Here is a 13,951-nt window from a genome sequence, read left to right on the forward strand (position 1 = left end):
TCAAAAGTTTACATACCTTTCCTTAGTATTAAGTAGCATTGCCCTTGAACTGTTTAACTTGGGTCAAACGTTTTGGGTAACCTTCCACAAGCTTCTGACCATACTCTGCAGGAGTTCTGGCCCATTCCTCCTGACAGAACTGGTGTAACTGAGCCAGGTTTGTCGGTTTCCTTGCTCGCACACGCCTCTTCAAATCTGCCCACAAATTTTCGATGGGATACAGATCAGGGCTTTGTGATGGCCACTCCAAGAGATTGATTTTGTTGTCCTCAAGCCACTATTTAACTCTTGGGGTCATTGTCCATTTGGAAGACCCATTTGCGCCCAAGTTTTAACTTCCTGGCTGATGTCTTGAGATGTTGCTTTAATATTTCCACATAATGTTATTTCCTCATGATGCCATGATATACATATATGAAGAGCTCCAGTTCCTGCTGCAGCAAAACAGCCCCCCAACATGATGCTACCACATCCATGCTTCACAGTCGGTATGGTGTTCTCAGGTCAACAAGCTTCCCCTTTTTTCCTCCACATGTAACGGTGGTCATTATGGCCAAACAGCTCCACTTTAGTTTTATCAGACCATAGGACATGTCTCCAGAAGTTGAGATCTTTGCCTTGGTGTCTTTTTGCAAAATGTTATCTGGCTTTTTTATGTTTCTTCAGGAGAAACGGCTTCTTTCTTGCTGAGTAGCCCTCAGCCCATGTCGGTGCAGGACTCGTTTCACTGTGGATAATGACACTTTCTTACCAGCTTCAGCCAGCATCTTCACAAGCTCTTTAGCTTTTGTTCTGGGGTTGATTCGCAGCTTTCGTACCAAAACACTTTCATCTCTGGGACACAGAGCCCGTCTCCTTCCTGAGCGATGTGATGGCTGGAAATCCCCATGATGTTTATACTTGCGTAAAATTGAATGTGGCACCTTCAAGCATCTGGAAATTGCACCCAAGGATGAACCAGATTTCTTGGCTGATTTATTTTGATTTGCCCATGATTTCAAACAAGAAAGCCTTAAAATACACCCCAGGTGTGCCTTCAATTAACTCATATGTTGTCAGTTAACCTATCAGAAGCTTCCAAAGCCATGACATCATCATCTGGGCTTCCCCATGTTGTTTAAAAACATAGTACTTTTTTGTGCATGTACATTTTTGATCTCAAAGAAAGTAACATAAAAATCTCTAAGAAAACCTCATACTCATTATTGTGGCATTTACCAAAATGAAATAGTTTTGGTAATTCTAAATTGACTGATTTAACTTTGAATGGTGAGGAAAAAAAGTGTTGTGTCTTTTTACACAGCGTATGTAAACTTCTGGTTTCAACTATTTGCATTGCAGTAGTCTAAACTTTTACACAAAGGTAAAACAAGAAATGAAGGTGCTGGGATATACAGAAACATTCAACACACATACACAAGCATCATGTAACCACATGCATCAGAAAAACCATAATATCTTGTTGGTGGAAGTTGTGTAAGCAAAATGCTTTGTAATATGAAATGTGAGATTTTTCTTTTTTAAAAAGCTTCAGATGATAAGGTATGAGCCTTCTGACTTAAAAGGCAATCATAGCAGCAGCTACTCCAGGGGTTGCTATTGATTTTTTTTTCCTCACGTGCTTCCTCTCTTTCATACTCAGTCCTTTTCCCACGCATTGGCAATTAGTATGCAGTACTGAGGCTGCAGGAGCACTACCCTACCTTGGGAGCAGCACTTCAAAGTCACAAAGAAACAAACATAGGTAATGGCCATAGGCACACAGAAAGAATGCACACTCACAATTACTGAATGCAAGTTAATATGGACTAAATTATGTCAGTCAGCGCTAAGCAGCTAGCTTTAGCCACTTCAGCTATCCATATATTTACATGATCAATAAAGGGGCTGTTGTGGAAATGAATCTGTTCAATAAAGATCAAGAAAAAGGAGCAGCTTTTTCTCCATGGTTTATTTGACAAAGTATTTTTCTCTGCAGAAAGTTTTTTCTTCTCTGCAGATAAAAATAAGTTAAACTCTTGCCGTTTCATGCAAAAAGCTCAGAGTCAGAAGGAGTGACCCTGAGTTTACTAGCAAATTCCTTTTGAGGAGGAATTCAACTTACAGATAAGGTACCAAGGGAAAAGACTCAGCTGGGTGACATCTTCAGACAAAGCATTCTCTCAGACTCGTCACAACAAGATTTTACAGGAACAGGATGTACAGGTCAAAAATGTCTCAGTGTTCTCTGGGATTATCTCATGTCACACAGGAGATGCAGGATTCACCTCTGACCTAATGAATTAATAAACTACAAACAACAAAAAAAACACAACAGGGCTAACATGTGGACTAGCAGACATCAGAAAAAGAGCATTAGCTTTGGCAACCCGACACCAAATCGGAAGCTTCTATCTAATTTAGGGGTTGCTGTGGTTGTTGCCTGTCTTTTGCATTTCTAATTGAAAGTGTAGAATCATGGGATCAAGCTAGTTGAATTATGGTGCATCGCTTAGGACACTGACACATCTTGATTTATTATAATGCTAAAAAGATCAGCACATACATACAAAAACAGGCAGTCGTTATATAAACAGCCCATATGCAGCACAAGACAGATCTGGGCCGAGTGAAAAAAGAATAAAAGGAAGAAGCAATGAGGAAGATTATAGGTATGATTTTGCTAGACTATAACCATCAGAACAAAATGAGAGTGAAAAGCCAGGTCTTCTAAACCTGAAACAATGCTGAGGCCATGAGGATAGCTTGCTATTAATAGCGGCAGATTTTTTATTCAAGGAGGCTCTGCTGTTGTGCTTTCTCTCACACTTGTGCTGCCTCTCTCTCACCTCCTCTCTATTTGTTCTCTGTTTTCCTGCACCTTGTGTTCCACAAATAAAAGGGGGAAAACAATGATTGTGTAAATATTGTCTTTCCAGATCAAAAGGAGTTTTACGATTTCTGGTGCATTCATAAACAGTTATTATCATAACCTTTACTGTACCTTTATGTCGAGAGGATCATTGAGAAATAAACTTTAGGGTCTTATAACACAGGACTTCCCACATGCAGCCTTATGTAAGCACATAGGCTGTCATTAACTGCACCCCTCACTTCCCCCCTCAGTAGGACAGTGTTGTACGGTGACGCCTACTTCTCAGTGACCCTCCACCCCCACCAGACCACCTTCACCCTCCTCCCACATAGGGACACAGTGGCAGGGAATTCCTTCTTAGCTCAGCATTTGCCTCACTAAGCACATTTTGTGTATCTGTACAAAATACAAACATGCACTGATAACTAAAATCTTTCACTCTACAACATGTAAAATCCATCTACATAAAACCAATTTAGGTTTTCTGTCCAGCTTAAATGCACTGATAAAATTAGTTGCACTCAGATGTAAAAACCGTATGTATGGTATATGAAACTATCTTCCGACAAGCCCCATTATGATTTTTCCATTGTTACTAAGGCATTATTAAATACAATTGCTGCAGGAACTTTACAAAGAGCACCAATGAAAAGTGCCAATATAAGAGGCAATTATAACAGCGGCATTATCTGCACGTTAAACCAAATCTCAGAGTTGTAAAGGTACATGAACAAGCTGCATCTCCCCTACAATTAAAACACACACACACACACACACACACACACACACACACACACACACACACACACACACACACACACACACACACACACACACACACACACACACACACACACACACACACACACACACACACACACACACACACACACACACACACACACACACACACACACACACACACACACACACACACACACACACACACACACACACACACACACACACACACACACACACACACACACACACACACACACACACACGTGAGCCCAAGGACGCGCACACACACGCTTACTGTATTTAGAGTTCAGCTCTCTGGATCTCCAGCCAAGTCGGATCAGGTGTCTTACAGATAAAAACACATTATCGGAGAAGCAGAGCAGCTCAACACAGGCATTAGTTTTATCTCGCCAAGTAGTACAAATTAATGAATTCCATTTCCTGCAGCATATAAATAGCTGAGTTTCAGGGTTATTTACCTCTGTTACTCTCTTGAGCTCATTCTACTTTCTTCGTCTTCATGCTTGCCCAGCACAGTTTTCTTAATGAGTTTCATGAAAATGGAGAGAACTGGTTTTCTGACTGCATCCCTCTCTTTTTCTGAATGAAGCACACGCACTACAAGGAAACAGAAAGCCTTGCTTGCAGGCTAGCTCCCTCTCTACTGCTCTTATGCCATCATGCGCACAGTTTGCAACGTGCGAGCATGCATCTCTCTCTCTCTCTCTCTCTCTCTCTCTCTCTCGCTCTCTCTCTCGCTCTCTCTCGCTCTCTCTCGCGCTCTCTCTCTCTCTCGCGCTCTCTCTCTCTCTCTCTCGCGCTCTCTCTCTCTCTCGCTCTCTCTCTCGCGCTCTCGAAGCCCAGCTGCTTGGATGAGCCTTTATGACACTTAATACAGGTTGCTTATATGAAAGGTTAAAGTGTACATTCATTCTTTTAACAATTAAAGGTTGAGTACTTTTTTTGCAAAACAAAAAAAGAACATAAGCCTACATCCACATGCAGGCAAGAGATACAGTCTAGGCACATTCCAGTCACCACCATTCAATCTACATTTCATGGGAATACATGAAGTCGTTATCAGACTGTCTGGACAAATTGAATAAGCTCAAAGTACTGACAGCTGCTGGTAAAACAGAGCACTGCTGCAATGTTCAAAAATAAATAATAAAAACAGGGGGTTTGAAGGAAAGATGGTGGGGGAAAATAATGAAACCACCTCATTAGCTCAGAAAAACCTTAATCCCACAAGACGACATATTTGCATTTTCCCCCTGCATCCCCCTCCCTGCAAACAGCAGCATAAAGACGCAGTGGAAAAGAGGCAGTCAAAAGTTCAGCATCAAAGAAAATGTCAGCAGAGAACTCTAGGTATGGTAGCATAAGTCCAGTGATGTATGACTCATAAGATGTTTGAGTTTGAGTTGACGACACGTAAGCTTTATTGGGCACTTGTGAGCAAAATGTGAACAATGTGTGGCCAAGTTAGGAGTTTCAGCTTTAATTATTTTGAAGTAGCTGTGACCAGGCTTACCTTTGACAGTTAAATCAGTAGTTGTGAATATGGTGGCTATAATTGTAAGCAGGATGACTATTAAACCATCTCAACTCTCCACAGTATGGTGAAGAAAATCTTCCAGACCAACAGTTACTGTACACTAATGCTGCTGCGTTTAAACCGGAAGTGATAGACGCGATAGAAGCAACACGATTACATACAAAGTCAATCTACATACGCGATTTCAAGATGGACAACGCTTTACTTACAAAATTAATTGAGATTTGCGTCCAACGCCTCCAACGCGCGGGTTGATAATATTGAACGTTTCAGCCGAATCCCTGTGGTGCGTCAGCCAATCACAAGGGAGGAGGGGGTGAGGAGGGGGTGAGGAGGGGGTGCGAGTGTTGTTATTCCCCCACCGGCAAAAGCACTGCTTGTCAACAATGGAGGAGACGTATCTTGGACTTCCACAACAGGTACAATGCAGCAACGGTGGTTATCTGAGCCATGGTTGATGAGAGAAGGGAAACAGCGGGTGAAAAATGTTTATATAGGAGGGTTCGTATCATCATCACTTGGATGACATTATTGGCAAGTATGAAGTGATGGTCCTTAATAGGATCTAAATATGATCAAGCATTGCATTACTCACTTTTCTTGAGATTTCATTGCGTCTATCATACTCGGCCTGAACGTACAAACTGCACCTGGTATTTTCTTGGTTCTACTCAACACAGGTGGACACAAAACATGTCACTGTTCCATTTTCCAGCACCGATGCTGGTTCATGCTGCAGAAATGCATTTTTTTCCACACTTAAGTTTACTGTACATCAACTTTTTTCAGGCGATAACACACCTTCTGTTGTAGCAGTCACAGTGGACCCAGGGCTGTCATTGTTGGATTTTTCAGATTTCCCTCTCTGCACTACAGTATGTCTCCTTTATTCCTCACATTTGTTTTATTAGATTAATTGGTTTGAATCCATTATATGTGACAGCACATTCCTAGTATGATTGCCAGGTAGATGCAAAGGCCCATATAAAAAAAGTTAAAACGTGCACATTGCGAAAATACTGTCAGCTCTTGCACTTTAGTTTCACATAGATTTTCTCAAAATACTGTTTTCAGGTCCTGGGACCTAATACTGATACAGATAGTTGGGCATGTCAGTACTCTCATCTTTATTTCCAAGGCACTACAATTTGAGGCAGAAAACAGGCCCACATTCCTGTAAAAGCACCTTTGTTGCTGCGAGTTTGCCCACAGTGTTAGTCCGCCTGAGAAAATCTTAGGTTTGACTCTTGATAAGCAAGGCCATGTACAGTACAGAAAATGGATGGATAGATGGACATTTAGCACACAACTGACCGTCTATTTTACCAAGCCAAAGTTAAGGCAAGAAACTTACCAATAACTCTGCAATCCTATCATGGACCTGGAAAAAGGTTTGTCCCAGGTTAACCACATGACTGGGATAAAGGGGATGGCATGCACTAATGCTACCTAATGCCTAAACAAAGTCCAGCAGCTTCTTCTGCATTTGGACGACCAGGTAGCCTCTTTCACAGAAGAATAGGAGAAGATAGTGAAGGGCTTAGAAAGCAACAAAGAGAAAGGGAGGAGCAGAGAAAGGATCAGTTGCCAAAGATACCACAGATAAACCGTTCGTGAACACAGTCACAAGATGTTGCAGTCTCTCCACGCAGCAGAAAACTGAGGTTAAGCTACACACTATGAAAATGACACAGAAAAAGACAGAGCACTAAATTCAGTTCTGTATACACATAACCAATTTCGTTTTGACTTGTGATTTTACAAGTTGGAGGAGGCTTTTTTGTCCCAAATATTTGAACAAATAAAGCTACTGCTCTTACATTAAGTCAAGTTTTTAAAAGCAGATTTATTAACATGACACTTTCTTAACCCCTGCTTGGAAACTGCAACCCAGTGGAGAATTTTAACATGTGATGAATTTTCTGTTTTCTTTCCCTTTGAACTATCATGCGAAAAACCCTCCAGCTTTGCGGCAATTACAATGAAGTCAGTCAGGCAGCTTTACTCAGTCTGAGGCCAGGCTTACGGCCATGCAACCAGTCGCCTCCCTTCTGCTCTGATCAACAATTTACATCAAAGCAAGAGATGAAGGAAATATATGGAAACAGAGGATTCAAAAACAGTGACAGAGAGACATCAAGAGAAACGGAGTTCAGAAAACAAAAAGAACAGGAAAGGAAGAGGAAACAAACAAAGATGGAGAGAGCCAGAGACATAAGCAGAAGCAGGAGTGGTTAAGAGAAGAGAGAGAGATAGGAGCAGCAGCAACAGCACCACGCTTGGTGCTCTGGCAGAGTTCTATAAATAGCTCTCAAATCTCTCTAGAAAAAGCCACTCTTCTGCTTATGCTGCTGCAAACAGAGATTCAGAGACAGAAAAAAATATGGACACCACACTAACAAATACAAACGAGATCATGTCTTATCGTGTAATAGATGCCTATTTCAGTTACATCACCCTGTAAAATACAGTATTAAAAATTGAATTATAGGAAGTGAGCACAGTAAAAGCAAGTGGGCTAAACCTGATGCATACACTCACATGTTCTACTGGTGTATGAATTGTTTTTATTCAAGTATCCTGCCAACAAAAATAATAAGCACACTCTTCATCAATACGTAAACTTGTCCACCAAAAATGCCTGTTCCTTCAATGTATTGACGCCTTGCAATTTTAAAAGTAATGCAACAAAGACTTGCAAGTTGCTGGATGTAAAGGGGTGGAACATGTTGACAGGGAGGCAGGATACGCCATCTTTCTCATTGCTGGCCTTAGCAACAGCAGACTGCTGATTCAATGACTCACCTCCATTAGATTTGACTAAGGATAAGCCTTTTCTCAATGAAACCCCCTTACATCTGTAATTTGACGCAGTTTTATTTAGGAAAGATAGTTGCCAAATGTACAAATGCAGAGAAAAGAGCTGTGATGGGGTCACAAAGGTACAAAAACAATAAATGGGTATACCAAGGCTGACGTTGCTCAAAGGGGGTACCTCTTTAACCTTTCCTTATTCAGACTCAGATCTCTCTTCAACGGAATAGAAAAATATTGAGCTTGAGATCGAGACCACGTCAACATCAAATGTGACTAGATTGGCAATGCTTGCCTGCCACTTTCTAATTCTCTGCATCACTTGACTGGCCAATGCCAACTGTAATAAATATTTATGTTTTCAGTGGCACACGCTGTTTTCCCAGAGCAGATGTTTGTATCACAGCTCTGACAGTCTGTGCTGTGGTCCCACCTAGTTTGACACAACAGTCTTGCCATCTATTTCAGCTTGAGTATCAAAATTTTGAACTTAAGCTAAGTGACACAAAGACCAATGGCCATTCGTCGTGTTTTTCTCCACAAACCCTATTTCTTATCTGAATATTATACTATGTGGGCAGGCTTTTTTCTGTTTCATCTCAATAAATCAAAGAGAGACTGAGCCAAGGCCTTGGACGATACATTTTACCTTAGTTTGGAGGATTGTAGCCCACTAAAATTACACTTCATAACACACAAACAATATTTTATTCTCAACTATGTGTTTGTAACTTTCCATTCCGGTTAATTTGTTATTACATCTTGCACATCCTCTGCTGTCGTTTCTGTCCTTCAGTGGACACAAACATACACTGCAGAGTGTAATGGCATAAATAAAACCTTGTTTTCACCAGCTTGTGTGGGCTTACTGCCACACTGCACGCCACACTGGAGTCCTATAAGAGCACCTTCAGCCATAGACTGAAACCACCAAAGAGCACCACAGAACGCCACAGGAGGTCTTTTCTACCTGTGGCTATTAAACTGTACAACTCCTCCTCTTTCTGCAGGAAGTTAAGCTGACACATGGGACTGAGGAAATAATACCAAAATGATGTTCTGTATTACCTTTCATCATCATGTGCAATACTTTATAATTTCAAAACCATGGACTATATTATCGTGTGCAATATATCTCTATTACATAATATTATGTCATTTGCACTTTACTCTATAGACACTTTTCATGTTGTTGATGCTCTTTGTTATCTCATACTGTTATTTTATATTGTTACTGCGATTTTGGAGCAATATGGAACAAGAATTTCCTTCGAGATTAATAAAGTGCTATCCTGATTGCAATGAGGAGCTACACTTTCCAACCACTTCATTCTAATTCAACCCGATAATGTGCTAATAATCTCTCCATTCCCAGGCACTTCCGTGTAAAGCATTAATTCACCAGAGTTTCAGTAACGTCTCCCACCTCAACATCAGAAAGATACAACGATAACATGGTCATCTCGTGTCCGGACATGGAGAACGCGGACTTTTAAAGATGGTGCTTAACGTAACGTTATACATATGACTAAAATCATCGATAACATTTTTATCTCAAGTCATCTCAAATGTTCAGCTCACCTGTTTTGCCGTCAGTACGTCGTGGATGCTTCAAGTTGTGTCTGTAGAGAACAGATGGCAGTATGGTCAGAGCCGTGGCTGCGTGCAGTTGACTGAAAATATTAGCTTTGCCCACACGCTAACAATAGCTAGCTCACAGCATTAGCTTGCGAGTATAATTAGCCACCTACAGCCGCCTAGCCACCTTAGCTAATGTTAGCCCGCTAGCTAGCTTTTTCTTTTCAGTTCACGCTACGTTATCAAAACTTAACATAACAACCAGTTAGCCAATAACACATGTTTACAGTAAAGTAGGTCTTGTTACATACCTGTACTAGTACTGTCAGGTCTCAAACTAGGAGGTGCTAGCTGGTGCGATTAGCCTCCCGAATGACTTACAGATGCTAATCTAAAGGAGCTGCTTCAGTCGGTTCACTGCGACCCCGACTGTCAAAATAGCGCCGCGTGAGGGGAGAGCCGCGGCGTGAGCGTTAGCGATAGATAGCACGCAAAGGCAGGCAGTTGGATCCGTTACAAGGAATACAGTGAACCAAGCACAAAAAAAACAAAGAATAAAAGGACACAAATTAAAGAAAAAATAAACAAAACGCTATTCCACCTTCTCAGCTCCGGCTTGTGTGTATGTGTGTGTCAGCGTCACTTTTTTTTCTCTCCCTCACCGACAGTTTACGTCAGCGGCGTATACTTCACATTCGCAGGGAGACGTTCAGGATACAGCAAACACGTTGTAGCCTACAGACATTATCTGACGTTACTAGTGGACACAAAATATAAAAAACTGTCAAAATATTTTTTTGGTAGTTATGTGTTTTGATATCAACGTGCCATTTTCTCTTCGCTCTTGGCACTTTTATCCCACTATAAGCAATTGTATCCCAGTTTTACTGCATGCATTGGCCATGAGTGTAGGCCTATAGTAGTAGTTCATGAGCCAGGGGGGTCGATGGTATCATCGGGCGGGGGGGGGACAAATGCTATCATTGTTTTTTGGCAAAGTCTACACCCATAGTACTAGAAAAATCAGGACAGCAGTGCAGGAGTGGTAGCGAAATCACTTTCTTCAGCTCATGAAGTTACTAACCCCCTGAGATAAATTGTGTTTTTGAAATTCAGTGTACTGGTTTAGGCTCATGGTAGGGGTAATGTCAATATTCTATAATATGGTGCTTGGTATCATTGGAATGGGGTCCTTTTATGCTTTCATTTAAGCTTAGTACTGAATCTGTCTCACAAACACAGAGGTCACATGACTTCTTTAAACCAGCAATAACACACATTTTCCCACACTTTCCGCCTATGCATTCTTTTATCCTTGGAGCATGAAGGAACATCAGGGACACAAAACTCAACAACTTCAATACTCAGGGCCCTCTGCTGATTCAGAAAATGTATAATATACCCATACTTTTTATTTGTGAGAGGTAATTCTAAGCCTTAAATTAGACTTGTGCAGTTAGCACAAGTCCTCGAAGTAGAATAGTGAATAGGATGGAGCCCTATTAGTTGTAAACATCAATAAATAAACAGGCTGTGAAGTGAATATATTTAATAAAAGACTGGTTTGTATGTTGATATCCATTATTTTATTATCTAATCATCATTTTCCATGTCGCCCTCGTCTTCACAGCCGACATGGTTGATGCTTTTGGGGCATAGAGGACACGTGTAAATGCCTCCAGTTTGTTGCTTAGGGGCCGTATTCACAAAACATGTTAAGGCTAAATGTAGGTCCTAACCTGCTGATTTAGGAGTAACTCTGATAAGGGACGTTTCACTCCTAATATTGAGGGCGTACTCACACTGTCCTTCCGTACCGCGACCCGGGCTTTAGGGTACTTGTCCCCCCTCCCTCTCCCCCCGCGCCCCAGCCCCGTTTGTACTCACACTGCCAGGGCCGGCCAATGCTTCTTGCTGTCCATACGCCATCACGCCGTAGCACGTCACACGCATTGATCGCGTGTGTGTGGATTTGTTTACAAATCTTTCCACAGACCTCAGAGTTTTTGTGCGTCTTGTCGACTGTTTTTGAATATTTTCATCCGACCAAATCTGCAGTAAACACTCCACCTCCGCATCACACCAACGTGAACCTTTCACCGCCATTGTTGTTGTTGTTAAATGTCCGCGCATGGTCCGTCCTTCTATTTACATGTCCGAACAGGCGGACATAACGCTACTGCCGTAGGGCTCGTGCTCGTGCTCGCACACGTGCGCACGCTCTTGCTTGTACATGTGCAAACGGCTCCGCTAAAGCCCACCTCTTTCAAGCGGGCCGTGGACGGCCCGCTGGCCGCAGTTGTGCGCGGAGCGGGTGCACTCACACTGCTTAAAGGTACTAGGCTTTAGCTGAAAAAACGGTTTTGGCCCCGGCCAGAAGGACAGTGTGAGTACGCCCTGAGACTCCAGACTTTTTAAGATTAATGTAATTCACAAAGCATTTTGGCGCTAAAAGTAGCTCCTAAATCTCTAAAAACTTAGAAGTCCTCAAAGAGTAAATCAGGAACGACCTAACATGGCTGCTGCAGTCAACTTTTGGAGAGATTGAATGATAGTGAGCATCCAAGGTTTTCACAGAGATATTCAACCTGTAAAAATCCATAATCCCACCGTGCCTGAAGTCTTTACCAAAAAAGCCGGTCATCAGCGGCCTTAATGACTGCCGCCCGGTCGCACTCACACCAGTTGTCATGAAGTGTTTTGAGAAACTGGTCCAGCAGCACATTAAAGACAGCCTCCCGCCCACCTTCGACCCACACCAGTGTGCCTACAGAGCAAATACATTAGGTCAATTGAGGATGCCATCATCACTGCTCTTTACACTGCACTGACCCACCTTGAACACCAGCGGAGCTATGTGAGGATGCTTTTCATTGATTTTAGCTCTGCCTTCATTGCTATTATCCCCAGCAGACTGGTCACCAAACTCAAGGAATTAAGACTCCCCCAACCCATCTGCCTCTGGATCAAGGACTTTCTGTCTAACCGCCCCATGCCGTCAGACCTCAGCTCTCCACCCCCATTAGGCACAGCACCGGCTCCCCACAGGGCTGTGTGTTGAGCCCCCTCTTCTACACCCTCTACACCCACGATTGTGCCCCCTCACACTCCACCAACACCATTGTCAAGTTTGTGGATGACACAACCCTGATTGCACTTATCTCAGGAGAAGGTTAGACAGCCTACAGGGAGGAAGTCCAAAGACTGGCGATGTGGTGTTCGGGACGGGGTTGTGGTGTGAACACCACATCGCCAGTCTTTGTACTTCCTCCCTGGAAAGGAGGAAGGCCAAAGAAACTCATCATAGACTTCTGTAAGAACAGTTCAGCCCCCCAACCCTTACTCATAAATGGGGACTTTGTGGAGTCCGGCCGGGCACAGCCCGAAAAAGTGACGTGGCACCTCCCTCCTCTCCATCCTGTGGGCCCACCAATCGCAGGAGGAACCGCTGGGGTCGAGTGCGCTGCTTCACGGGTGGCAGTGAAGGTGAGGGGCCTCAACAGACCAGACACGGGCAGCAGCCACATGAACTGAATAATGCAAAAAAAATGTATACCGTATTTTTCGGATTAAAAGTTGCTCCGGAGTATAAGTCTCACCAGACGAAAATGCATAATAAAGAAGGAAAAAAACATATATAAGTCGCACTAGAGTATAAGTCGCATTTTTGGGGGAAATTTATTTGATAAAATCCAACACCAAGAATAGACATTTCATCTTGAAAGACAATTTAAAATAAAAATAGAATAGAGAACAACAGGCTGAATAAGTGTACGTTATATGACGCATAAACAACGACCTGAGAACGTGCCTGGTATGTTAACGTAACATATTACGGTAAGAGTCATTCAAATAACTATAACATTTACAACATGCTATACGTTTACCAAACAATCTGTCACTCCTAATCACTAAATCCAATGAACTCTTCTTCCTCGGTGTCACTTCTGAACAACTCCGCCAACTCATAGGTACGGAAGTAGCAGGTAGCATCTTTTTTTTCACAATGCACTTCTGCCATGACCCGCCCCCGCTGAATTTTGATAGGTTGACGTGTGTGTGTGTGACGACTGCTGATATACGCCTAGTCTCTTGCGTGAGTGAAATAAATAATAGCCCGGGCACATAAGTCGCTCCAGAGTTTAAATCACACCCCCGGCCAAACTATGAACAAAAATGCGATTTATAATCCGAAAAATACGGTACATTCACATTCAACTAAAGCTCATTTCAAAGCACCTTAAAAACTTGCACTATCAAATAACTGGACAACACTACTGTGCAATACCTTTTACCTCAGCTGCTTTTCTTCTGTATCTGTATATTTTATCTTTATTTGTCATTTGTACATTTTATCTTTATTGTTATTTGTATATTTTATTCTTCTATCTTATATATTTAAA

General features: G+C 42.2%; 1 protein-coding gene across 9 annotated transcripts in view; it reads right to left on the reverse strand.

Moving 5' to 3' along the window:
- Positions 1-10,173, reverse strand: part of r3hdm2 (R3H domain containing 2) — a 74,324-nt gene extending 64,151 nt beyond the window's left edge. For all 9 annotated transcript variants that reach the window (XM_083938363.1, XM_083938367.1, XM_083938364.1 and 6 more), the window contains exons 1-2: positions 9,860-10,173; positions 9,552-9,592 (exon numbers count right to left, since the gene is read on the reverse strand). The gene's annotated coding sequence lies outside the window, so the exon portion shown is untranslated. The remainder of the gene's footprint in view (positions 1-9,551; positions 9,593-9,859) is intronic.
- Between the last annotated feature and the right edge of the window lie 3,778 nt (positions 10,174-13,951).

This window comes from Echiichthys vipera (genome assembly GCF_963691815.1).
Source record: "Echiichthys vipera genome assembly, chromosome: X".
Taxonomy (NCBI): Eukaryota; Metazoa; Chordata; class Actinopteri; order Perciformes; family Trachinidae; genus Echiichthys; species Echiichthys vipera.